The sequence below is a fragment of the Trachurus japonicus genome, chromosome 15, assembly GCF_045865225.1.
Source record: "Trachurus japonicus isolate A0001 chromosome 15, Traja_1.0".
Lineage (NCBI taxonomy): Eukaryota > Metazoa > Chordata > Actinopteri > Carangiformes > Carangidae > Trachurus > Trachurus japonicus.
In genome coordinates this window covers 4,994,360-5,020,798 of record NC_140921.1, presented here as the reverse complement: position 1 = coordinate 5,020,798, position 26,439 = coordinate 4,994,360, and positions in this window count along the sequence as shown.

The window sequence follows — 26,439 nt, the reverse complement described above, 5'->3', positions numbered from 1 at the left end:
GTTCGTCAGTGACATCTCATCATCTCGCTCTTTATTTAAATGTCACAAACACAGAAGCAGAAGTGTGAGATAACAACGTGTTGGAGCGTCTCCCTGCAGCAAACACACAAACTATACCATTAACCTCAGCTAATGAACTTTATGACCCCTGATCAAATCGATGTTTCATACTAATGAAGTTGTCAGAGGAAACGGAGATAAGTTAACAACAGCGGCCGTGTGTTGTGTGATGTGCTATAATGAAAACAGGAAATAACAATGACCTTGTATATACAGATTTAAAAATAGCGCACGTTGGAGACGCTGGAGCCTGGAATGAAACGATAGCACTCGGTTCATTACACTTATTCATAAACTGATGTTTGAGGTGGGAGGGTGGGATTAAAATACTGAATTAGACCAGGAACCAGGGTCATCTCAGAAGGAAAAGTAAATCCAACCCACATGTTTCTTTTACTTCTGACCCACAGCCCAAATACACCCCATGTACTGAGGACTAAGACGCTGCTGCTGGACCGATGTGCCACTCGACTTGGGCCGAGGACTCAGGCACATGTTGGTTACTTTAGATATTTGGGATTTAGTGCACAAACTACCTGACCTATGAACAATACATTACAGAAAACTGTTAAAAGATTCAAATCTAAGTTCTTAAGGAAGTTTATTGTCATTTATCATAATAAAACATGAGGGATCTAAAGGCCCTACAGCATTTAGGATAATAACATAAAAAAAAATTACCCTATCATGAAAATAATCAAGGTAATGCGTAGTTAAACCAAGCAGCAGAGGACAGACTTGAGTTTAGCCTCATTGTTTTGGCTTTGAGGCTGCATAACATTTGACCTAAAACATAATAATTACATGCATATGCTGCATACACATGCAAATACTGAAATAATGCATGTTTTATACACAATGCATGGAAAATACATGTACACTTGGATCAAAAACCACCAACTTGAATCTGATGTGATGCTCCTTTGGCTGATTTTGGTGTTTATGATGAATAGTAATGTCATAGTCATGTCCATCATATCAGTGTGTTCTTGTATGGCAGTGAACTACATGTGAGCTCAGAGTAACTTTCCTACACGCTGACTGTGAAGAGACTGGATGAGTCACTCGGCTCATAACACCTGGTTTGTTCTGAAATAAAATGCAAAACTTTGGAATTACAGGTGCGAACGCAGCCTCCGTGTTTTGGACACATTCATGTGAGCGGGTAATTTGCTGCTTCATTTAACCGTCATTTACTATAGTTAGCTCATTTAAACGCACAAACAAATCCCTGTCAGTGATCATAATTATACAGTCAATCATTAGATCCGGGGTCAGGCGCCGGAGAAACAACAGAATTAACTTGTTAAAACGCTAACGTCATCGTCAGGCGGTGAAAAAAACTAAACAACAAACAGACAGGAAGTGACTAAGACATGAGGAGCTGCTTCCAATCCCACGGAGTCATGGGCGATAGTTTACACCAGTGGGATTGCACATTTAGGTGTTGAGGCAGGTTGAAGCAGAGCGTCTATCTGATGTGAGGCAGAGCCAGTCGAGTGTCTTTTCTTCAGGCAGGATGCCAGCAGATGGTGAGCCACCACCTGCACCTCCAGGAAAGCAATCGAGACCGGCAACACACCGCCGTTTAGGCCACCCACACACACAGACACACACACAGAGACACACTCGGTCCCTCAGAGACTCTCTAGAAAGCTGAGGGTCAACTACTGGCTGCATCCTCGGTGGAGCGTCCTGGGAAAACGTGGAGAGCTGGCAGGGGGAGAGCAGCGGCAATCTGTCAACATCAGGTGAATGTATGGCGGCTCGATGCGGAACAACCGTCCCTCAGGAGATATCCCATCATGCCTTTCACTTGTCTTTTGAAAAGAAAATCCATTTAAAAGCAGCAGCACCTCCACAGTTTCTGTCTGCAGGAACAGAAAGAACATCTGAGACGCCTCTCTGATCCGACTCAGTTTGTACTTTAATTAAAAACCACAATTCAAACTCAATCTCCTCTGTTATGATGATGATGAAGTCAACACTTTGGCTCCACGGCAGCTTTTTTAAAGGGATAGTTCACCCAAAATTGAAATTTCTATCTATCTACCCTCATGTCAACTAAGAGCTGTGAGAAGTTTCAGAGTCCTCCGTGGTTTCTCTGAGTTACAAGGGGTCTCGGCGTAGCAGTGCATGTCCATATAACGGTTGCAAATGGATACCAACTGTCTTCGTAACAAAAAGACACACCAAAAAACATCCAAATACCTCCATGCTGCTCGTATGTAATGTCCGTCTTGTATTGAAGCTCCGAAATGCGAAATTGTCCCCGAAAATATTTCAAGCTTGTTTTGTAGCAGAAGCTTCTCGAAGCTCCTCTTCCCGGTTCGTCAAATTTGGACGAACTGGGAAGTGGAGCTTCCGCTACAAACAAGCTTGAAAATTTCGGGACAATTTCGCATTTCGGGGCTTCAATACAAGACGGACATTACATACGAGCAGCATGGAGGTATTTGGATGTTTTTGGTGTGTCTTTTTGTTACCAAGACAGTTGGTATCCATTTGCAACCGTTATATGGACATGCACTGCTACGCCGAGACCCCCTGTAACTCAGAGAAGCCACGGAGGACTCTGAAACTTCTCCCAGCCCTTAGTCCACATGAGGGGGAGTAGATAATGAGTGAAATTTCAATTTTGGGTGAACTATCCCTTTAACGTGCGACAGTCCAGCTGCACCTCTTCCTCCTCCTCCTCCTCCTCCTCCACCAGCGTCCATACAGAGGTGGGGATTTAATTAGGTGCAGGTGCGTGCGCCTCATTAACCGGCCGCGGCGCTCCCGGCTCCGTCCTTCCCGCCGCTCCGTCACCTCTCCCGCTGTAATCCACCTTCATCTCGCGCTGCCATTCAGACGCTCTGCAAGTTAATTTAAACACTATCTCCTTAACGAACTGGGACGTTATTAACCTGCCAAGGTGGAATCTGCCAAAGAAATATGAGGTCATATAGATGAACACGTATGTGTGCGGTCGGTCATATACATGCAGAAATGTGAACGGGTTTAAATAAAGATGTGGACAAATGTCACTTCATTATCTTTCATGCAATATTCATAATATTGGTAATTATCCAAGTGGAAAGACCCATGATATTATTAAAAAGTCATTCTATAAAGTATTCCTGCAGACAGAGAGAGTTCTCCACTTACACTTTTACACACTTGTATCACATAAATCATCACTAATATTTTTTTTTTTTGTGATCAAATGTTTATTTAACAAGAATACAAGTTACAACCAAGAAACATGACTCATTAATTGACAATAGAGACAGTACAAAATTGACTGTAACAATTAAATCGTGAAATAATAATAGTGATAGTGTAACCTTGCACTTCAATAAGGTGCAAGAAAAACCAAAACAAATGTGCATAAAAATGATAAATGCATAAAAAATTAAAATAAAATACATTAAAAAAAAGAGAGAGAGAAAAGGAAAAGGAAAATGGGCACCACCCCCCCACCCCCCAATCATCACTAATATTATATATTTTACAGTTTTCCAGCAGCATCAAGAGTGACGTTTTTGTCTTTTCGGAGGGAAACTGCAAGAACAATCGGACGCAGAAATAATTTCTGTTTGCCGTGAGGAAATCTGGAAAGAAGCTGCATCACGACGTGTAGCTAATACGCCTACATCGTTACCACGGCAACCTGTGCAACCAGAGCAAAAAAAAATGTGAGTCTGATTTACTTGAACAGGAGAGAGAGAAGCTGCCAGTGAACAAAGCTCAGTCCCCGTTGTACTGTAATAAGATGTTTGCACGTTTAATAAATTATACATACTTGACGTAGCTACAGTAGCTGCTACAGTTGTAAAAACAACCTAGAAACATTGATCTTCTGAAGAGGCGACGCTTCCTTTACCAAACATGTTTTCACACACACTCTGCAGTCGGTAATAAACCCATTTACTGTTTTAGCTCGTTCGCTGCCTGCGCTGATGGATTTAGAAACAGAGTTTTCAGGGCTTCTCTTGTTGTTGCTCTGGCAGACGGCTCTGAAGCCTCCAGTTACAAACCCAGTCGTGCTCAGCGCTGCGATTATTTTTACAACACGTTGCCTTCTATCGATACATTACATGTTTATATTCATGTTTATAACCTCTCGGAGCGCTGGCAGTCTGTCTGTGAAGCTGCACCGTGCTCCGGTGCCGTGTGGGCGGTGAAAGGTGAACTCACCTTTATAATGTCGACGCTTTGTAAAAAAAAAAAAAAAAATGAGTGGAACTTTTCTTTGTCTAACATCTGATACGTCTAAAAACAGCTCGACACAGAGCCGTTGAGTCGTCACGCCGAGGCTGGAGAAAGTTTTCTCCGTCCTACCTTTTTTTCCTACACACACATGCACTCTCTGACTTGAGGCGTGTACGAGCAGGAGGTCAACAACGCGCTGACCTCACAACGAGGAAGCATGGTCCAGGCCACAAACCCACCCACAAGATGGTATTGATTGTAAATACCATAGCAATTTATCTAATGAGCAGATAAACTCTCTGTAAGGCAAAATTAACCTCATAATATTCAGTATTAGTGTAATAATCCACCGGAAAATACATGATATAATAGAAAAATAAAGATAGTGTAGGCCCAGTGTGTTCAGATGAAGCAATTTAGGTTCATTTTTGTAGGTTTTTCCTTTTTTTAGACTCATCCTCTGAAGTTTGAGTCTTTAACCACCCGGAGATTGTGAGAATCGCTGAGGGTCAGAACCAACTTCAGTGAGTAAATGGAGTCTTTGACTGTGGAGCGTTGATGTGGAACAATCTGTTTCTCTTTACTTCTCTCTGCACAGAGTCTGCATATAAATCCTTAATACACCAGCGACACGTCTGTAGTTATATCTTCTTCTTTTCTTTTTTTAAGTGTAATAAAATCCTGGAACGGCCGAATCTCTGTGGCTTTCTGCAGATGTTATACAAGTCGGTGCATGTAAAATAAACATTTATGAAACATTCCTGTAGATATTTATCTAACAAAGGATCAGGTGGGTGGTCCTAGGTCTCAGGTTACATATTAATGACTAATTAAACTCAGACTATGATCAAACTAATACAAGATAAACTACCAAACTCATATTTGTTCAACTTAAAACCTTCTGAAGGATTTGTTATGCCCTGGCCGAGGGGAAACCAGACCTATACTCCCAAGGATGACCAGTACCACCACAGAAAACACAGAAAGTTTATTTATTCAGTGTATAGGAGCGGTAAATGGGCTTCAGGCTGAGCTGCGCTGAAATAACAAACAAAACAATCTGCACAGTCATTCTCAACCTTCTGCCCAAAGAAACACAAAATAAAATACAGGTATCTGACCTGAGTCCCGAAACACAACCAGGAGAAAACAAGAACACAAAATAATAATAATAATAAAAAAAAACTGCTCACACATATACACACAATATACAAGGATTGCTTTAGTTCAAAGTCAAGGTCAAGGTAACTTTATTTATACCCGTTGTAGATTCAGTTCACAATGCAGTGAGTCAGCCTCAAATATATGTAGACATAACAGATAGGAACCAAGGTACAAAAAAATATAATAAAAAAACGATTGTACCATCGTCAAATGGTAAGATCACTAAGTCTGATAATCAATAAAAGTACCACCAGTAAAAACATGATTAAAAGTGTAGGATCGATAAATAGTCAGTAAAATTTCCCTGTCAGACCTGTGATACTGTCACTAATTCACAAAGGGATTCACAGTGCAACATGATGTAAGTTCAAGGTCAGTACTAAAGTTTAGAATAAGTATTTTTGTATTTCTTTTACACATTTTTATGTATTGATGAGTATTCTGTTAACTTTATCTGATTTTAAATATTTTGTATATGTATATAATACACCTTTTGGGAAAAATTATTAACGTCAAAGGTTGAAGAACCATACAGTATATTGCTACTTTATTGACATTGGTTTACAGCAAATAAAGAGTTTGAAAAAGTGTTTTGAAAAGTGAAAAACTATTTTAATATCATCCAGAAATGGTATGTGGTGGAAATTAAAAAAAAAAAAAAATCTTCCATCTGCTGGAGCTCAACACAACCTCCACTGCAGGAAAGACCGTCAGAAAATGGTGCCATCCTTTATAGGGAGGCCAGTCATCAGTCATAGTACAAATGATCATATTTAACATGTTAAAGGGGACAGATTATGGAAATATCACTTTTTGAACGCTCTTATATATTTGGGTGTTTGTCTTGCCTTTGGCCCCCAAAATGTGACAATTAACATAAAAACCTATAATGTGCAGACTCCCCAGGTTGAAATCCATGTGGCTTTACAAGCTGTTCCCCCGGTTGTCTTTCAGTGATGTAACTAGGATTTGAAATTGCATAATACCACCCCTACCTGATACCAGTAGAAGGGGCGGGGCAAGAAGTGGTTCATTTGTATTTTAAGGGACAGGCCGTTCTGAACAGGGCTGTTTTGAGAGGATGAAAAGAGCTGTGATGTTTGATCATTGGGGGATTTTGACCAAAGCATGTCACAGACATGTCTTTAAGACACCTGGGAACTACTTTAATTTGTGCAAAGGGGACAGAATATGTCTCCTTTAAAGCTCAAAATAAGTGGTGCACAGATTGTGGAGCTGATACAGTAAATGTGACGGAGGTGAGACACTAAGACCAGATAAATATGGACGACAACATGAGATCTGTTGTGTCAGCAACAGTGAAACTCACCTGATACCAATAATACAGGAGGCACGTGTGTTCATTCACACTATTTATTATTATGAATGATTCTATATGACCTATACAGTGTGTATGATTAAGATATGCACGTTGCTTATTTATGTCTAATAAGAAATTGGGGATTTCTCAGAGTCGGCTCTGAGTCGCTCTCGGACATCTGGTGCAGAATCCCTGTTTTTCATGGGTGTAGCTGGGCCAAAGAACCGACCCCAGTAGTCATGTTTGATACCTCTCCCAATACACACCATTACTAGTGGGATTAACAGGATTGTGGTTTAACGCGCAGAGGGTTAGAGAGGCAGAGTGAGACAAGAGGCTCTGGCAGCGGCAGACGAGTCTGATGCCAGAGAAACACTTCGAAATGAAAGAGGCAAAAAAAAAAAAAATAGGGCACAGAAAAGGCAATGAGAGACAAAAGAGGAAAGGAAACGGGGAAGAACAAGGACGAGACAAGTTGGATGACAAACGGCAAAAGCTGGAGTCAAACCCACAACATCTTGAGTACATGGTGTATCTCAGCCCTCTGCACCGCGGAGCATCCGACTGTGTCTAACACGCTTTGGTTTCAGTCCATTTGGAAACAAATTCAAAGTGCGAAGACCCAGGCGGCCCAGTTCTGAGGGGAGAGGAGGTGTGTGTGTGTGTGTGTGTTTTGGAGAGTGTGTGTGTGTGTATCTTTATTCAACAACCGTGCAGCTCTTGTAGGTGAACTCTTCTCTCTCCTTCTCTTTGTTCCACATGTGTGATGATGATCCTGTGTGCATTCCTCGATGCTTCACATGTGCATAAATCTCTTTATACGCGGTAGAAAGCCGTGACAGAGCTGTGACATGTAAAGTGAACTTTGTGCGACCCAGATATAAAATAAAACAACGTTTCCTGGAAGAAGTCGCATGAGCTGCAGTCGGTCACGGCAGCAGAGGTTCAGGGTGAAAGAACTGTTACAGCTGAGAGAGCTTATTACTCCTTACCAGGGTTACTGTACTCTGGATGCAAACAGATGTTCTAATTTTATTTTAACAGATGTGATAGTCAGATGACTCTACAGGTAACATACATTTCCTCTTGTTCATTGACATTTAAGGGAGAATAATTAACCTAATTATGAAATACCAACTGGAGACCAGCCCAATAAGTCAATGTAAACACCTGACAGACCCTACTCAGGTGAGGTAGTTTAGCCTGCAGCAGTTTGAACAAAACTACAGCTAAAAAAAGTAGTGTTAGCAACTACTTATACTCATTATACTCATTTTACTCAGCGTTAAATAAATCAACATGTGGGGCCCTAGTTTCTTAGACCAGGTGAAGTCTAACATCAGCGCAGCTTCGCCACGCCAACGGGGTGTGGCCCAGGTCCATTTCGCAAGATTGGTGGGCCGCGCAGTCAGACTTAGACCAGCGCAATCCCTCCCCTCGTCCCTCCCACCGGCGCAAACGGCAAAGAGGGAGGAGAGAGGGCGGGAGGGAGACAGGAGGAGGAGAGAAAGGCGTGGAGTGGGTTTGACACAGCCGAGTCAGATCTTCACCAATCAAAGGAGCTCCTCTCCTCACCTTTAACTGCGCGGCGGGTGATGCGTGCTGCAAGTTTGTCATTTTATACTTGGACATGGACGGAGGAAACAGCGACGCCAGAGGCCGAACCTCTCCCAGGAGGAAACAGCTGTTTTGGTCCGGAGGTCCGAGCTCAGAGTGACCAATAATGAGTTTACTAATATACTTAACCAGGATTGATCTGATACACTGAGAACCCCTGCCCAATGTAAGAAACAACAACTAATAAACTAATAAAGAAACTCACATTTATTCAAACCCTGTGTAAGACAGATGAGAGGTGTACACTAATCACAACATAAACAAAGACCATGTGGATGAAATCAGCGTAAAGGACGCTCTCTCTCTCTCTCTCTCTCCCTCTCTCTCTCTCTCTCTCTCTGTCCGTCTCTTTTTTTCTCTTTTTTTTCTGTGATAGAGATGCTGAGTATACTGTAGTAGGCTATATACTGACTATCTGATACCGAGGCTGTTGTGGTGGACTAAGAGAGATAAAGATTTGTGTTTTGTTTTTCATTACGGCTGCGTGATGCGGTCGCACGCGCTTATGAATTAATAAGTAAATAAATAAATAAATAAAGGGGATCATCACAATGGCAGAGTGGTATGGCAGCGACATGCAGTCATCCACCCTCACAGTCCTGCTTTTGGGACATCCACAGCTGCTTTTCAGTGCCAGTTCGTCACTGCTGTGTTAATTCAGGTGGAGTTTCCATTACGCGTGCCACAGCCTTTGATCTCTGCTTTGATCTGACGTCAGATGTGACGGGACAATCTATATAGATATAAATTCACGTATTGATTCCGTTATTTGCATTAAATAGTGGTTATTGTGGATATTTATTGCATTGAAATGTGTCTGGAACTGTGGAGATCTGCCTGTGAGGTCTTGGTGACGTGTGTGCACTGCAGGTCAGTCAGTCAAACTTCCACTGCACCTGCTGCGCTTCGCTCTGCGCTGAGATTAGACCTGGTTGGAGGTGGCGAGCTTTCAGCGCAACCTCGGCGGGACATTTTCGCACAAAACTTCCACTGCACCAAGCTGAATCTGTGACGCCTCCCCCTGCTGCGCGGCCACACCTATCTCAGCGCAGCGCGATCTGCCAATCTTCCAATCTGACTTTGCGCTAGGCTGCGCTGGTCGAAACTTGCATTAGACCGGCTGCGCTACCTTGCATCACCTGCGCTGCGCCAGCAAATATGAAACAAAATATAATAGCCTACAAAAAAATCACATGCCAGCAGAAATATGATGAATATGATATATTTTTTAAGAAAAAAAGTTGACATTTTTGGTCGACATACTGTAGGTTCACCATAGACATGTTGGGTAAATTAAAGAGAAAATGAAAATCCGACCCCGATACCAACTTGTAAATCAGAAATGTAAATCAGTCAACAAAAAATCTAATAAAAAAAATACAAAGTAAAATCCCATGAGCCTCCATTGCATTAGCTGAGCAGCTCACGGCTCTTCTCCACCATTCTAAAAATAGCTTGCACCGACAATTAAAGGTAACAAACCTACTGCTATGACTATAGGGATTATGGCAATTTGCCAAAATGTTGAAATATCCCTTTAAGCTACAGTATAGTTCAACTACATGTACAGTAGTTTTAGTCTCCCCAACATTGGTACTTACACAGTGACACTGAACTGACAGAAAACATGACAACACTGCCACACAAAACACAAACTGTATCTTGTATATTAAGTTAAATTAAAGGGATATTCCGGTATAAATTTAACCCATGGTCTAACACACCATGACACCAACACCCTTTTTTTTTGGTTGTGTAGTTTTCATTCTCATCTGTCTTTCAGCGCCCGTCTCTGTTCTCTTTCTCTTCCTCCTCGTTTTCCCAAATGAAAAGGAGATTGTTGGGTTTTTTTCCAGAAGCTTTCACCTTCCTCACTTCAAAAGACCTGATGAAGAAGAACATTGTGTGAAACGTCTCGTATTCAAACTAAATCCCACTGTGGTATTCGGCCTGGTCAGTCCAATCAGCCCCGACTGCTGCTACACACACACACACACACACACACACACTGGAGTGAGCTTCTTCTGATTTTAATATTGATAGACGCAGAAACACTTTGTGTGAGTGAAAGTGCACGTGTTGCAAAAGTGTCTCAACAGCAAAGCATGAAAACCTACAACTAATTGGTTCTCTGTGGGCCGCGGCTGACAGGCCCAAACATTAGGGTTATACAGGGGAGGGAGACACAGAGGGGGGAGGGGAGGATGAGAAAGAGAGATGGAAAAACAGAAACAGACAGGAGGAGAGAGATGAAGAAAGAGGGTCACATGATGTCAAAGCAGAGAGACACAGGACAAAGACAGAAGGACAGAGGTTTTATAAGCTGTTTTTTTTTGTATGAGCTCTTTTCTTCTTTGACCTTTTCCCGTTTTTGTCATTTCAGTTTGCAATTTAACAAAAACCTGCAGCGACAGATGAAGCAGAGATCAGACGAGGAAACATTTGACAGCCTGTGAAAAGAAGATGTCAAGAATTCCCCGATTGGCTCTAAACGCCTCGCAAGCAAACCTTAAATATCTTGTGTAGCGCCGAATGTATTACCTTTGTATTACTTTTTGTGTGTGTGTGTGTGTACACGTGTTGTGTCACTTCCTGTCATCTCACAGTCCTCGCACGTGTTTCTGCAGAGATCCTGGTTGTGATTCAGTGTGTTGGCGCCGACGCAGCACATTCCTCAGCCTCACTGCCAGTCGATTAAGTCCAACCTAACAACCTCCAATAGAAACATCATCACACAAACACATGTGTCTCTGTGTCCACAAGAAGCTGTAGGAACGTACGTCAGCTGGTTCAGAAGGTCTGCAGACTCCTTCACCTGGGTTTCAGGTAAAAACAGGAAGCTGTTAGGGAGGGACATGTCACAGGTATTGATTGATGTACAGCCAATCACATGGCATTTCATTAAAGGGGAATCGCTTTTTTTTTTTTTTTTTTACAATCTGGACCTTATGTATCCGTATAATGTGAGTCTACAGGGCAGCAGAATGCAGCCTCTAAATAACACATTATCTGCAGAGAAACTCCTTCATTTCACCAATATTTAGTTCTGATAGGCTAGTGCTATTCCCCTCTGAGTCCGGGGTTAGCTGTTATCAACATCTGGGGTCTGTAGGTTGACCTACTGACCTCTGACCTGGATGATGTCATCGCTGAGCGCTGCGCGGCGCGGCTTGTTGCTACCGCTAATGCTACGGTTCGTTTCTGCGTGTTTCCGACTTGTCAGAACAAAATGAGCAGCTGGATGAAGTTCAGCTTCCACAGGCTTCCTCTCCTCAACCTGGACTCACTAAAGCTCCAGCTAGTTGAGCTATAAAAGGACCTGGATGTTGATAACAGCTAACCCCGGACTCAGAGGGGAATAGCACTAGCATATCATAACAAAATATTGGTAAAATGAACGAGTTTCGCGGCAGATAATGTGTTATTTAGCGGCTGCATTCCGCTGCCCTGTAGACTCCATTATACGGATATACGCGGCTCTCGGCTGGAGCTAATTTGGTCGAAACGACTTGTAATGACACCAAAGTTATCTGGGTGAGTGAATGATCGTATTTTACGCTAGAAATAAGGTCCAGGTTGTAAAAAAAACGGCAATTCCCCTTTAACCACCAGCTGTGGGAGTGTCACCTTCACACACACACCTGTGGACCTCGGTGATGACCGACTGAGCCCATGCAGACTGTCTGAGTCTGGAGCTGAAGGTAGCAGCGATGCAGGTTCATCTCCCTTCTTCCAGCTCTACAGGATCTATATTTTAGGGGAGGCGACGTAAAAATGCTAGAAATTAATTTAATTGGACGCCAAATTAGGACAGAATGAGTCATCAGACATCTGAGATCGTTATAGATGATCGATTTAGATGTTAAAATACTCAGATAATAACTTTAAGAAATAAATGAACAGTTAACATGTGGATACAAGAATAAAGCTTGGAAAATAAATCTCTCTAGCTCTGCAAATTATGGTCTGGTCCACATATTTGCTACCATTGCACTGCAATTCACAGCTATTGCCACATAGCATCCTTCCAACACCTGTCTTATCTTTACAGAAACCTGAGATTTAGATTTTCGGGTGCAAACGGAGCTGAAATCCAGTACTTACATATAAATAAGTATAATCCTTGGGTTGTTTGCTATCATTACAGTCATGCAATGAATCATGGGATAGACTCAGATTCAGAAATGCTGCACAGCATCAGAGGATCAGCACCTTATTCTGAATCTACATCATGCTCTCTGCTGCTGCTGCCAGGACTCTTAGCTTAACAGGAGGTAATTTACGTATTTCACACTATTTTACAACCACATTCATTTAAAGTAATAAAAGCTTGTGCAGTTCAGCATTTTAAACAACCACATTTTGCCACATTTATGACTAAAAGTGAGGCAGAATACATTTTAAATGTGCAATTTTGGTTGTCACCAGATCAGAAATTAAACAAACCACGATGCATTTCTGTCCTAATGAGTTTAATTATCAGGCCAGATCTCATTGGTCGATTTCAGCGTCTTATCGGCTCTGGACTTTGTGGAAGTTTTACATTACTGCAGAAGAGAAGACAGTTACATCTGTTCACTTGTGGACTTCTCTCTTCTTTATGCTGTTTCACCTTCTCTCAGTTTGTGATGCAGTTTACCAACCAGGCAAATAAATTGTCGACATCCACCTCCAGAACCTGAATTCCCTCCTGATTTAAACACAAACTACTAAGACGATCCTCGGTGCCAGCAGCCAGAAGACTCCTCAGCTTTCAGCTTTCAGCTTTCAGCCTTCAGGATCTGTAGAAACCTTCACCACGACTCCTTCTCACATCTTTGTGCTCCACAGTAATCTATCTGACATCTGGCTGCACCGGTTCCTGATCGTTTTCTGCCTGTAGCTCATGGATCGGGCTCGTTCATACATCTCTGTGTGACCTCGTTCCTAAAATATATATTCCAATACAAATAACAATGATTCAGCTCAGAGAGGAGGAGGAATACATGTGCTTTTATTTTGAAATGCACTGCTATCTTGGATAATATTCATGTGTATCTTCACTTTGAAGCTGCTTAATTAATGTTAATGTAAATATTTAGCGAAGAGGCTTTCTTTATGTTGTTTATAAAGTGTATTAGAGGCAGAATGGTGATATTTGATGTTTCTGCAGAAATGGTTCCAACATTTTTCAACATTATACTTTCTTGCTTGCTTTTGAGCTACAGTTTACTTTCTCATATAGTCTTATAGACTTTTTTATGTTTTTAGTTTATTTTAATGTGCGACTTATTTTTCCATTTAAATTCACACATTCACCACGCTATGAGATAATAACGGGACGAGACGGAGTCGTTTTAGAGGGAAATTCATGCAAAACCGCTGATGCACGTTGCCTTCAGGGACAGTTTTTCATCAAGCAGACTCTGCATTTACCTCTAAAACAACTCTGTCTGGTAACGTTGTGTTATTATCTCATAGCGTGGTGAATGTGCAGGTCACAACTTGTCCACCAGAGCGTTGTGGAGTTGTTGAATTGTGTATTTGATGAGTTTGATGATGAGGGAAACCAAGAAATGAGATTGATTAGCCTCTGTAGCGTAGCTCTGAGCAGCTCACGGCTCTGCTCCGCCGTTCTAAAAATAGCTTGCACCGACAATTGAAGGTAATGAACCTACTGCTACGACTATAGCGGTTATGGCAATGGGCAAATTTGCCAAAATGTTGAACTATCCCTTTAACTACACTTAATGAACTGTATTGACATCTTGTGTAGGATTTTCTTTCATTCAGATTCTCTTCAGTTTTGCTCCACCTCTTTACTTTACCTCCCTCTCTCCTGTCTCTTTGTCTCTGGGTGTCTTGCTGTCTCTGCCTCTTGTACTCAGCATGGCAGCTCAGGACTTATCTGCCACACGGCCTGTTTGATAACTTTTTTCTTTTTTGTCTCCAGATTTTTTTTTTCTCTCTGACACACTGTGTCTTCTTCTTCTTCTCATGCCTCTGCTCTCCCTCCATCCTCCTGACTCGTCTTTTTTTGGGTTTTTTTTCCACCACTGAACCTCCTGCCCTCAGTCCCACCATCACCAAGCCTCTCAAAATGTCACTCCTCAGTGGAGCAGCAGGCAAAACAAAGTAGACATGATTGTTCCCTCTCTCTGTGTGTGTGTGTGTGTGTGTGTGTGTGTGTGTGTGTGCGCGCCTTTGTCTGTGTCTTTGTAAGTCAGTGTCTGTATGTGTGGGTGGGTGAAGTGTGAGTGCATCGATCTGCTTAGACAGACAGACTGGTGGTGTGTGTGTCTGTGTGTGACCGATTTGCCTGTGTTTCTGTTGGTTGTCACTTCTTGTGTGTGTGCGTTTGTGTGTGTGTGTGTGTGTGTGTGTGCGTTTGTGTGTGTGTGTGTGTGTGTGTGTGTGTGTTTTCCATGTAATTCCTTAAATGTCAGGTCAAGAGAAAAATAAACGTCCTTCATGTTGCTGCGTCCATTTATTGATAAGAGATAAAAAAGATGGAGATCAATCAAAGGAAGGAAGAACGTGTGTGTGTGTAGGTGTGTGTGCGTGTGTGGTCTCAAGACAGCGGGGAAGCACTGAGCCCATTAAGTACCTGTCCATCACCGTTTCCTTGGCGACGAAGTGGATATTCCTTGACGACAGGACGCTTTGCATCGTTGAACTTCTGTGCTTATGTTTGTGCGTGGAGCTCTGCATCACTCAGTTGTGTCTGTAATTGACTGTGTGTGTGGATACAAGTGTGTGTGTGTGTGTGTGTCTACTGTATGAGTTTGTGTGTGTAGGTGAGAGGTTTTGTGTACCCACAGTGTGAGTGTGTAAGTCACGACTCGAGCAGCTGCTGTCAAATTACCCTGCAAAATCACAAAATCGAGTCTTTGTAAAACTGCTTCTGCACACATGCCAGACAAGTGTGGTTGTGCATGTTTGCATGTGTGCAAGTGTGTGTGTGTGTGTGTGTGTGTGTGCATGAGAAACAGCTTCACCTGTGAAGTGAGTGCCAATGTTTGCTCATTCCCTGGCAGCCTTAAAAAACCACAAACCCCCTAAAATACTGGTTGATTTCACACTAAAAAGATCACATTGACTCAGTTTTCATACATGGGAGACGTCAGACGAGCAGATTGTTTCCTGCGCTGCGTTCTGACAGCCCCACTAACGGATATTTTTTAATTTTTTTTCCCTTTTCTTTTTAAGGATGCTGCAAAAACACCCAATTAACACACAGCCGTGAATGCAGAACACTGCAGCTGAAAATCAGCACTCAGACTGGAACATGCTTTATATGCGGCGCAGTCCACAGTCTGGAAGCTTCATTAAACAGAATTACTGAAATTAGCTTTACATGAAATGTGTCTGTGTAATGGGAAGTGATTGTTTGTAAGTGAGGATGACGTCTTTGGTTTATTTCCATTTACTAAAGATGCTGAATAATTAAGACTTTGCGTTATTTTTATTTTCTTCTAAGTTTGATGGTGCAGCTCCTCTGGGATAAAAATGTAGTCATGGGCTCAAACACAAAGCGTCATGTTACTTTTATGTTTTGCTTTTTCATGTTTGACAATAATCCTCAATGCTTTTTGGAATTTTTTTTGACACTGTTCATTTGAAGGTGGCAAAGGATGAATGGGACAGAGAAGCCAGGACAGACGCACTGTTATTGTTTTTGTTTTGTTTTTTGCCAAGGATGAACAATTTAGATTCTGGTCGCCAATTTCTGACCTTTGACCTTTAGCCCACAGAAACACCTCAAAAAACACATCCATGTCCTCTTCATCTGGAGAACATTTCCTCAGGTTTGGTACAAACATTCACCTGGATACATAGATGAGTGAGCTGTGGTTTCCTGTCTATAGACTAAATTAGACAAATTTTCTCCACTACTGTTCTGTATTCTGCTTTATAGGTCCAGGTTTATATAAAAAAAAATACGTTTCTGTGTTAACTGGTCATTTATGATAACACGCTGTAGCTTTACCCGAAGGTGGAAAAGGATAAATGGGACACAAGAGTCAGGAGAAACTCATTGTTGGGATTGTTTTTTTCTTTTTGCCAAGGATGAGTAATTTAGGATTTATTGGCCAATTGCTGACCTTTGACCTTTAGTCCACCAAAACACCTCACAAAACACATAACTGGCCTCTTCACCTGGAGGACTTTTCCTCAGATTTGGTAGAAACATTCACCTGCACACAAGGATGAGCAGTTTGTCGAGTTTCCTGTTTATATCTTCACCTCTTCACCTTCATCACCGGCCCAATCACCTTATATCTCCACAGACTTAATAAAATGTAATTTTCCCACTGCTACTCTGTTCTGCTTTATGGATCCAGATTTATATAAAAAAAATATTACACCTTACTGGATTTCTGTGACAAAAAACAGTAGGCTACAAACCACATCTCCATCATTTTAACCCCACTCCTGACTAGACAAGTGTCATTGATGAAAACTCAACTTTAAAATCAAAGTGTTTATTCAAAATTACAGATGTAAAGTTATTTAGATTGTGTGTGTAATTTGAAATCATGTGTGTCCTGATAAAACAGGACGAGGGAGGAGGAATCAGAGATGCAATGGTGAAAAACAAACAAAGAAAAAGAGCTCTTGTCTGGCCTCCATTTAAATCCACTAGATGATTTGAAATATTCAAAACAGTTCAAGTCATCGTGTTCCCAGTCACATGGGCTCAACACTTTCCAAAGCTGCATATCAAAGAGGCTGATGAGGTGTAAATCAGGTATAAAGAAAAGAAAGAGGAGACGTATCATGACACAGACAGAGGGTTTAGACGAGGACAGGAGTGAAAAAAAAAAACAGAGAGAGGAAACGTCTTGACAATCTGTTGAATCTCAGTCTTGTTCAAGGTGCAACACAACAGATGACAGTGAATCAAATCCACTCTGTTCTTTCTCTCTTTTTTTATTTATTTCATTGAAAGCCTCCCCTGCTGTTTGTCCTTTGTCCCTGCCATCTGTATCCAACATAATGTGGAGACGAGCCGTCAGAAAGGTCTGCTCCTCCCATCAAAACCAGCTAAACACCTCAGGATCAAGGTTTTCTGAAGCTGACAGGAATCAGACGACGGCAAATGCTGCTTCAATTAAAACAAAATGTCTGGGTTTTTTTCTATTTAGTTGTTTGTGTAGGAAAGCAGAGACTGAAAGTAGGGAGGAGAAGTGTGCTTTTTGTTTTAAAGTTGGACAGTAATTCACTTATTTAAATGTCAAAACATGCCTCCAGTTTTATATGTTAATTCCCTCTGCAGCTGAAACTCGGTCATAAGCAACGACATCCAGGGAGATGTTACAAAGTAAATATTTAAGTTACAGTGTCAGTGTCGCACCACGAAAGTCTACCTGTACCTGTAGTGATGTAACATGGCATGTGTGTGTGTGTGCGTGAGAGAGACTGTGTGTGAAGCCTGCTGTATGTTTCTGAAGACACGGTTGAGTTTAGACTCCTTTTCTAACAACAGGTGCAAAATTCAGAAGTGAAACACAGTTGAGGTAAAGATACACAGACACATGTGCAAAACCATACTTCCTCCAGACTCTCCCCCACTCTGTTTTCCAGATTAATCAGTGAATATTACATATTTTAATCTTAATATTTTATCATTTTCATTTTGCTATTGCATATTATATGTTTTATTCATATATTATTTACTAATTATGTCTAAATAATGTATAATTATTACATTCTAGATCATACAATGCTGTTCTTGTGTGCTCTGTTATTGTCATTTGTATCATATGCAGCGCTGTAAATAAATAAAAAATCGTCACATAATATATGCATATAAAGTAATAAACTGTACATATCACACCACAGTGACACATTGTTTAGACAGCGTTCTGTATCGTTGAACTATTAATAAACTATTAGTACATTTCCTGCCGTGTGATTTTGCTTTTCATTTTCTTTTATTATTAAGCTTAAATTATAATTATATTTCATATCTTGATTCATAAAAATATATATTTGTATTTTTAAATCTCCTCTCTCAGCCTCCTCCAGTAACAGGTCAGTGATAGCCAATCAGAAGAGGGGAGGCTCTGATCCTCTCCTCTGATTGGCTACATGTTTTTTGACTGATCAAGTAATCAATGGAATAGTGATAAGGGAGATTTTATGTAAAACCAAATTTTACAAAGTGCTGGATGGTGGGTCCAGGTGGGCGGGGCTTGGTGATTGCTTCGTTGTGACATCATAAACTGACAGGAAGTCCTGGCGTCTGGTTTAAAGGCTCAGTCCACAGAGAAATGCACACAGCCTGCATTCAGAAACTGAGGCTTTGATACTTTAACAGTATTAATATAGAACCAAGAGCTGTTTTATAATTATAAAGACATGGACGTCTCACTCTCTCTACAATAAGTGACCTTTAAAGACGTATTATAACAACCTCAGTCATTAATTTCCGACAGTGCCGTTTCCATAACAAAGTGAAAACATCTGTTCCCCAGCTGCCTTCATCTACTCTATGTAGTTATTAAAATGAAGAAAAAAAACGCTCAGACAATAGAAATGTTGATTAAATTGTTGATACCACACTTATAAAACTATTTTTTTCAAAGATCATACCATGATATTTTCACTGCTGCACTGTGGCCACAGCTCTATTATGCTTTTATTGCTGAAATGAGCGGTTGTGTGACAAATTAATTAGATATTAGGTGATCTTGTCTTTCACATTTCGCACATGTTGCCATGGAGACGTCAGAGAGAGGTTTTCATTTTACTGGCTCATTGTTAGTTAAATAGACCATTACTTGAATATATGTTCAAAGATGATTGTGAAAATGACTCAGAATGGGGAAAAAAAGAAGGAATAATAATAAAATGTTGAACGCAACCTTTTTATGTTTAAACGGCAGCATTGATCTTTGCTCTGCTGCTTTTCAGGATTTTTTTTCAAGATTATTCATAACTCTTCCTTTTGAAGTGTGAGATATCAACACTGAGAACAAGAGGTGTGAGAAAAGTTCACTTCCTGTTTCCTACTGACAGTTTAACAGTGAGAAATGACTCTGATGAAGTCTTCCTTTTTCCTTCTTCTTCTTCTCTTTCTCCTCCTCCCTTTCTCCTCGCTTCTCTCTCTCAGAGATTATCTGCTCTGTCTGCCTCCTCACTTTCCAATTTTCCACAGATTTCTTTCGTTTTCCTCATCTTCGCTCGTCATTATTTCAGGCTCTTTCTTGATCTCTCTAAATCTTTCCTCTTTAACTCTCATTTTCTTCCTCTACACTCTTCTCTGTGAAGTATATATGAAGTCATAAATGATACGACACCATCGATCGCGTGGTTCAACAGGCCAAGACTCATTTTTTTTAAATGTAATGAACAAGTGATCCCTTGGAGCTATTACATGTGTTTTTTTTTATAGTGCTACATAGCTAACATGAACAATAGCGGCTGATTACCTGTTGTCATTCATCCTTCATTTTCTTTCTCACCAACAGCTGGATCCAACTGTGAAAAGCAACACCAATGTAACTGATGTATCTTACATTTCATGTCTTATTCTGAGGTTAGCATGCTAACCAGCCCATCTTTCCATTTTCCGATAGCGAGTCACTGCAACTTCCCATGGTGGTGACACCATGAAATGTGACAATGCTTATAGTAAAAGTCTTTAAAGTATAAAATGTATTGAAGATATAAATGACAATTTTGACTTTTTATCTTACAATTTCATTTTTCACCTCATAATTATGACTTTTTACCTTATCATTTTGTCTTTTTTATCTTATAATTGTGACTTACCTCATAATGTTTTACTTTTTATCTCATAGTTATGACTTTTTAACTCATAATTTTTACTTTTTACCTCACAATTTCATCAAAAAAATCTCATTTCAAATTTTATCTCATAATCAAAATTTTTAACCTCAAATTACTTTTATCACAGAATTATGACTTTATCTCTTTTTTTAAATATTTTTTTTTCTCTTAAGTATGACTTAAGTATGAGATAATCATAATTAGGACTTTTACCTCATACCTGTTTACTTTTTGTCTCATAAATATGACTTTTCACCTCATAATTTCAACTTTTTGTCTTAAAATTCTGACTTTGTATCTAATAATTCTGACTTTTTACCACATAATTCCAACTTTTCTTTAATCTCATAATTATGACTTACCTGATACCTGTGAAATGTGTTTTCTCTCTTTGCTTCCATGAGATCTGACCTCTTAGTGAACGTCCTTCCTTCAACCTAAGCCACTGGAGCTCATCATGGAAACCACTGGCAAATAATGTGTATTTTATACTGTACAGTCCATGTTTTTCCTGTTCTTTCTTATTTTTTATTTTTCTGCATTGCTTTCTGTGCTTTCAGGCATATATACAATATGTAATTAACACATTTTACACTGATCATTTAAAAGTGTTACACCTCAAACATACGAATGAAGTTATTATCTGATGTATGTTTGAGGTGTAACACTTTTAAATGGTCGGTGTAAAATGTGTTAATTACATATTATATATATGCCTGAAAGCACAGAAAGCTGTAACACCTCCATGTTTGTTTGTTTTTTATTTTTATTACAGCCTCTGCTTTTGTTCCCACTTGGGCCTCGAGTACAGTCTGTACCCTACAACTGACTCAATCAACAAGTGCAAACACCGACCACATACAAATCAGACTGAATTATGACGCTCTTTAATATTCATTTCTTTTCTTTTTTTTCTCACTGAGGTGCTAATGGACTGTGGTGGGTTGTGCCTGCTGCACATAAAGCACATAACACTGCAGTGTGGAGGCAGAACAGGCAGTACTGAGGGGGAAACCAGGATATCAAAAATAGTTTTAAGTTCAAGCCAAGTGCTTGGAGAATCATCCACTCACATGTTTTCAAACTTCTTTTTTTTCTTCTTCTCGTTTTGGTGTTGATCCCCTCCTGAAGATGAAATGTTTGGTTTGCCCTGCACCAGGGGAAGGTCAGCAGCTCTGGGAGTCAAGTGTGAAGACGAATGAAGACACTTCAGCTCAGAAGTCAGATTGAAGGACGGTCCCATAATCACAAACAAATTAAACCACTCTGCCAAATAAAAATAAAAAAACTTGCAGCAGCGCTCACCAGTCACCACATGAAATGAGTTTATTCTTATTTCACCTGTGGACCGAGCTGCTGCTGCAAACACCTTCAAACATCTGAATACGTGACTCAGAGGTCATTTCTGACACATGCAGCTGAGTGTGAGACTGAGTTTTTATAGATATTCACCATCTGAACAGATCAGATGGCACTCTTCAAAATGAAATCATTTGAATTTTCATTTCGCTGCAGTACCTCTCTTCATCATCTCTCTTTTAAACTCTGTTAGTGCTGCATTATCCAAGCGTACGTCCATTTTCTAGTCTCCTATCTGTCTCTGTTGCCCAGACGTCTTCCTCAGCGACATCCTTCATCTCCTCCTCCTCCTCTGGGATCCCGAGGTGTTCCCAGGCCAGATTAGATCCATAATCCGTCCAGCGGGGCCCTTCCCCTTCAAGTGGCTCCAATTAACATGATTTGTTGACTGCGCTTCAATTTAAAGCTCGTCTCAGACGTACGAGCTCCTGTCAGACTCATCTCTGGCTGTAATATTAGCGACTGTGCTCCACATCAGCTTGTAAATCTCAGACTCCAACCTTGAGGAATCACACCGACGATGATTCCGGCTATTTCATGCTCATGCTGCTGCAGCGATGAAATAAATAAATTCATGCAATGACTATAAAAATAAAAATAAAAGCCTGTCACTGAGGAGTAAAAAACAAATGACCTGCAGCCGGGTCTGATGCATCTCTACAGCACTTATCCCATCTGTAAAACAACAAAATAATGTGTTGAGTTGCTGTCCTGAACGAAGTTTTTCACAATAAAAACCTCTCCATAAGGGAAGGGGAGACTTTACATTAGAAAACACTGGGTTTCATTCATGCATTTTAAAGGGATAGTTCAACATTTTGGCAAATTGGCCCATTGCCGTAATCGCTACTGTATAGTCATAGCAGTAGGTTTGTTACCTTTAATTGTCGGTGGAAACTATTTTTTAGAACGGCGGAGCAGAGCCGTGAGCTGCTCAGAGCTACGCTACGGAGGCTCATGGGATTTCTTGGTTTCCCTCATCAAACTCATCAAATACCCAATCCAACAACTCCAAAACATTCTGTTATTATCTCATAGCATGGTGAATGTGCAGGTCACAACTTGTCCACCAGAGCGTTGTGGAGTTGTTGGATTGTGTATTTCATGAGTTTGATGAGGGAAACCAAGAAATTTCATGAGCCTCCGTAGCGTAGCTCTGAGCAGCTCACGGCTCTGCTCCGCCGTTCTAAAAATAGCTTGCACCGACAATTAAAGGTAACAAATCTACTGCTATGACTATAGCGATTACCGCAATGGGCCAATTTGCCAAAAATTGCATGGTATTGATAATAAATTCTGACATAGATCTGAGGCTAAAGTCAGAATTATATTTAAATTCAACTTTTTTCACGTCCAAAATATTTTTTTATAAAAGAGTTTCTGTCAAAAAAGGGAAAATGTGAATTAAAAGGATTGAATCCAGGCCAGACCGCTCTCCTCCATCAGTGGATCCAGCCAGGCAGGGAGATGTATCATACCTGTGTGTGAGTGTGTGTGTATCTCTCCACCTGCTGTATTTCAGAGGAAAGGTGCGCCGGCTGTTAACCACCCATGAATACAGATGAGCCGCTTGCTGTGATGTGGCGAGGGGGGGGTCGTGGCGAAGCTCAGCAGAGAACTAACTTACCACATAATGAGTGATCCTTATCAGCGCAGCGAGAGCACACACACACAGACACACGCGCACACACACACACACACACACACACACACATGCAGAGCTTCTTCTGTTCAACACTTGACAAAACCATCACTACAACATTCCTGTCTGCAGCCTCGACTTTGACTTCTTAACGACACAGTAATAACCACTTAGTGTCTGAGAAACATATAATGACGGATGATACGACTCAATTAGCTCATGTGAGCGATCAACGTGAACCTGAGGAGATGAAAACAGAGCAGATGAGTCCTTTATAACCAGGAGAAGAAGTGTTTAGACACGTTGTAGAGTTCACAGTCATTCATATAAAGATGTGAGTCACAGAGTAAAATCATTAAAGAGAAAAGACTGGTTGTAAATCTCAGAGTCAGCACTATGAATATAAATGAACATAATAGATGCTGCTCCTGTAATTAGTTCATTAACACTTCAGTGCACCGTCATTGGATTAAATACACACATAATATTAAAGGATTGAAGAAAACTTTTATGGATTCAGATCAGGAGGAGTGATGTTTCAGCTTTTTTTTTATCAGCAAAACATAAAAATCAAACAATTTGACTTTTTCATAAAAATCTTTAATGTCACTGAGTCTTGAAATCTGACTGACAGTGACTGAAAAAAACAAAAGAAAGAAATCTAACCACATATTGAACTGTTCCATTTTTGGCAGAATTTGGGAAGTCAAACTCCTGCAGAGAAAAAGACGAAATTGAATTTTTAAACACATGATTTTTTTTTCTTACCTTGAGGCCTCAGTAGACTTAAGCACTTCATAAGTTGGCTTCTGATTAATGCATTTACAAAATGACAACGTCTAGTTATTGGGACTGCAAATCGTGCAAAAGTGTCTGAATTTCACTGGGGTTTTTTTCCCGCTGCACGCGTGTGATTCTGGGTCACCAAACCAATTTATATTGCCTGATATATACAGTATATATGATATTTTCTTAAACTTCTGCAGCCCGAGACTCAAACATGAACAAATTTCGTTTCACGCTGGGACTGAGGCTCATTCACATGTTCTCACACTTGCATCATTGGGGGATCCAAACTGAAGAAACTCCATTTTCCACCTTGGAGGGCAGTTTTTTATTGAAAAGTACTCTTTTTCTTGTCATGTGGGAAACCAGAACCAGACTGAGTGGACGTGTTCTGCTGCGACCCTCGGCCTCGGGAGCCGAGCGTCTTCAAACACACAAGTAGTTCCTGTCGTGTTGGCGGGGGAGGGGGGGGATTTAATCTGAGTATATGTGGTGGAAATGAAGTGAAAGTGACCCAACGAACTCTCATGGAGAACCTGTGCACCGCCTGAGGAGCAGCAGGACGGTGAGTCTGGTGTCAGAGCCGTGTGCAGGTGTCTTATCTGTGCTGCAGCACATTTCTGCAGACTTTGTGTGTGTGTGTGTGCATGTCTGAGAGAAATACAGAGGAACATATTATTTGTCAGTCTTAATAATTCAATTGGACACAAGGTAATATCATCAAATTTTAATTTTTTCCAGAGTAACAGACAAAAAAAGTTGAGTTTGCATCAATTATAAATGAGATAAAGCAGAAAGTCGATGATTTTTACTAGATAAATGTCTTTAATTCAGTTAAATGATGAAAATCATAGGTTTGAATATGAAAAGTAGGAATATGTCTCTTCAAATATTTAAGTGAACTCACAATCGCTGTAACTGTATGAAGGCACTGTGAACTCATATTGCCTTGTGTTGTTGGCTGTGTTGTTACCAGTTGAGACCAAACTTACGGCCTTGATGGAAATCTGTAGTTTCATGTTGAACAAACTAAAAACTCTGAGTGGTATTTTCATTTCCCATCCTATATCATCCTCTAAACGGAGACACAGTCAATTAAATGATCTTCCAGTACAGTATCTTGTAGGATGAAGAAGCAGCAGCAGGACCTCAGGCATCATATCCGTCTCTGAATAATAATATTATGACTTATTTTGGTGGTGCACCTCTTTCACTGTGCTGCCCCTTCTTAAGGTTTTACACAGGCGGGAGTGAATCAGTGTTAAATATGGACGAGTGAAGCTACACAAACCACTCTGTTGCTCACGGTGCTGCCACATCAGCACATCTCACAGATCATCACAGGTTGAGATAAGTCGAGGTTTCCAGGCTTTTAAGAGAGGCTTGGGTCCTGGCTGCTTGTGGGACAATGGGAGTGGTAGTCTACACTCTGCACCGCATCAAGCCTTAATGAGAGCTAACAATATTTATTTTAGATGACAAAAATTAAAGGTCAAATATTATATAAGGTGAGATTTCCATGTCCCTTTATTATAAAGCAGCTCTAGGTTCTATATTAATACTGTGAAAATATCAAAGCCTCAATCCACAGAGAAATGCACACAGCCTGTATTCAGGAACTGAGCCTATAAAAACAAAGGCTGTCAGGACTTCCTGTCACTTTGTGATGTCACAACTAAGCAGTCACCAAGCCCCGCCCACCACCACCTGGACCAACCACCATCCAACACTTTGTAAGATTTGGTGGTTAATTTGGTGTTTAATTCTAAAATCTGCTCTATTTTTATTGGAACACTCGGGAAAACAGTCAGCCAATCAGAAAAGCGGCTCAGAGCCTCCTCTCTTCTGATTGGCTGACACCAACCTGTTGTTACTAGAAGCTCCAGAGAGAAGCTGGGAGAGGAGCTCACTAAGACATCACTCTGAAAGGGCATGAGGTAATGACTTGTGACATTTTTTGCTTTTGGCCTTTTTCTCAACAAGGTGATTAGATTTTAACTGGACAGGATGAAGAATCGTCACCTTTGTTTCTATTAAAGTTAATAAATACAATTGATTATTGGCACAAGGAGGATTTAAACATTCTTTAAAAGGAGACAGTTTGTGTCGTGTAATCCTCACCTTTGAAACCATGTTTATCCCAGAGATGCTGCTGTTTTGCTGTCGTCTTGGAGACGATGTCAGCGCATACGAAAATAAAGTCACGTCAGCCAACACACACACACACACACACACACAAAACCCGCCTGACTCTCTGCTCTGTTCTCTGTAACATGAGTATGTAGGTCAGAGGGAGAGTGAGAGCAATTCTTGACATTAGCATAGAAATATGACTTCCACGTGGTGCATTCAAGGGAGACGACATTTTGGGAATCCTCCGGCATACACACACACACACACACACACACACACACACACACACACACACACACTGCCCTCATTCTCAGTGTTGACACATCTGGCATTGCTGGAAATGAATCAGCAACTTTTCCTTTTTCTTTTATATTAGTTTTTC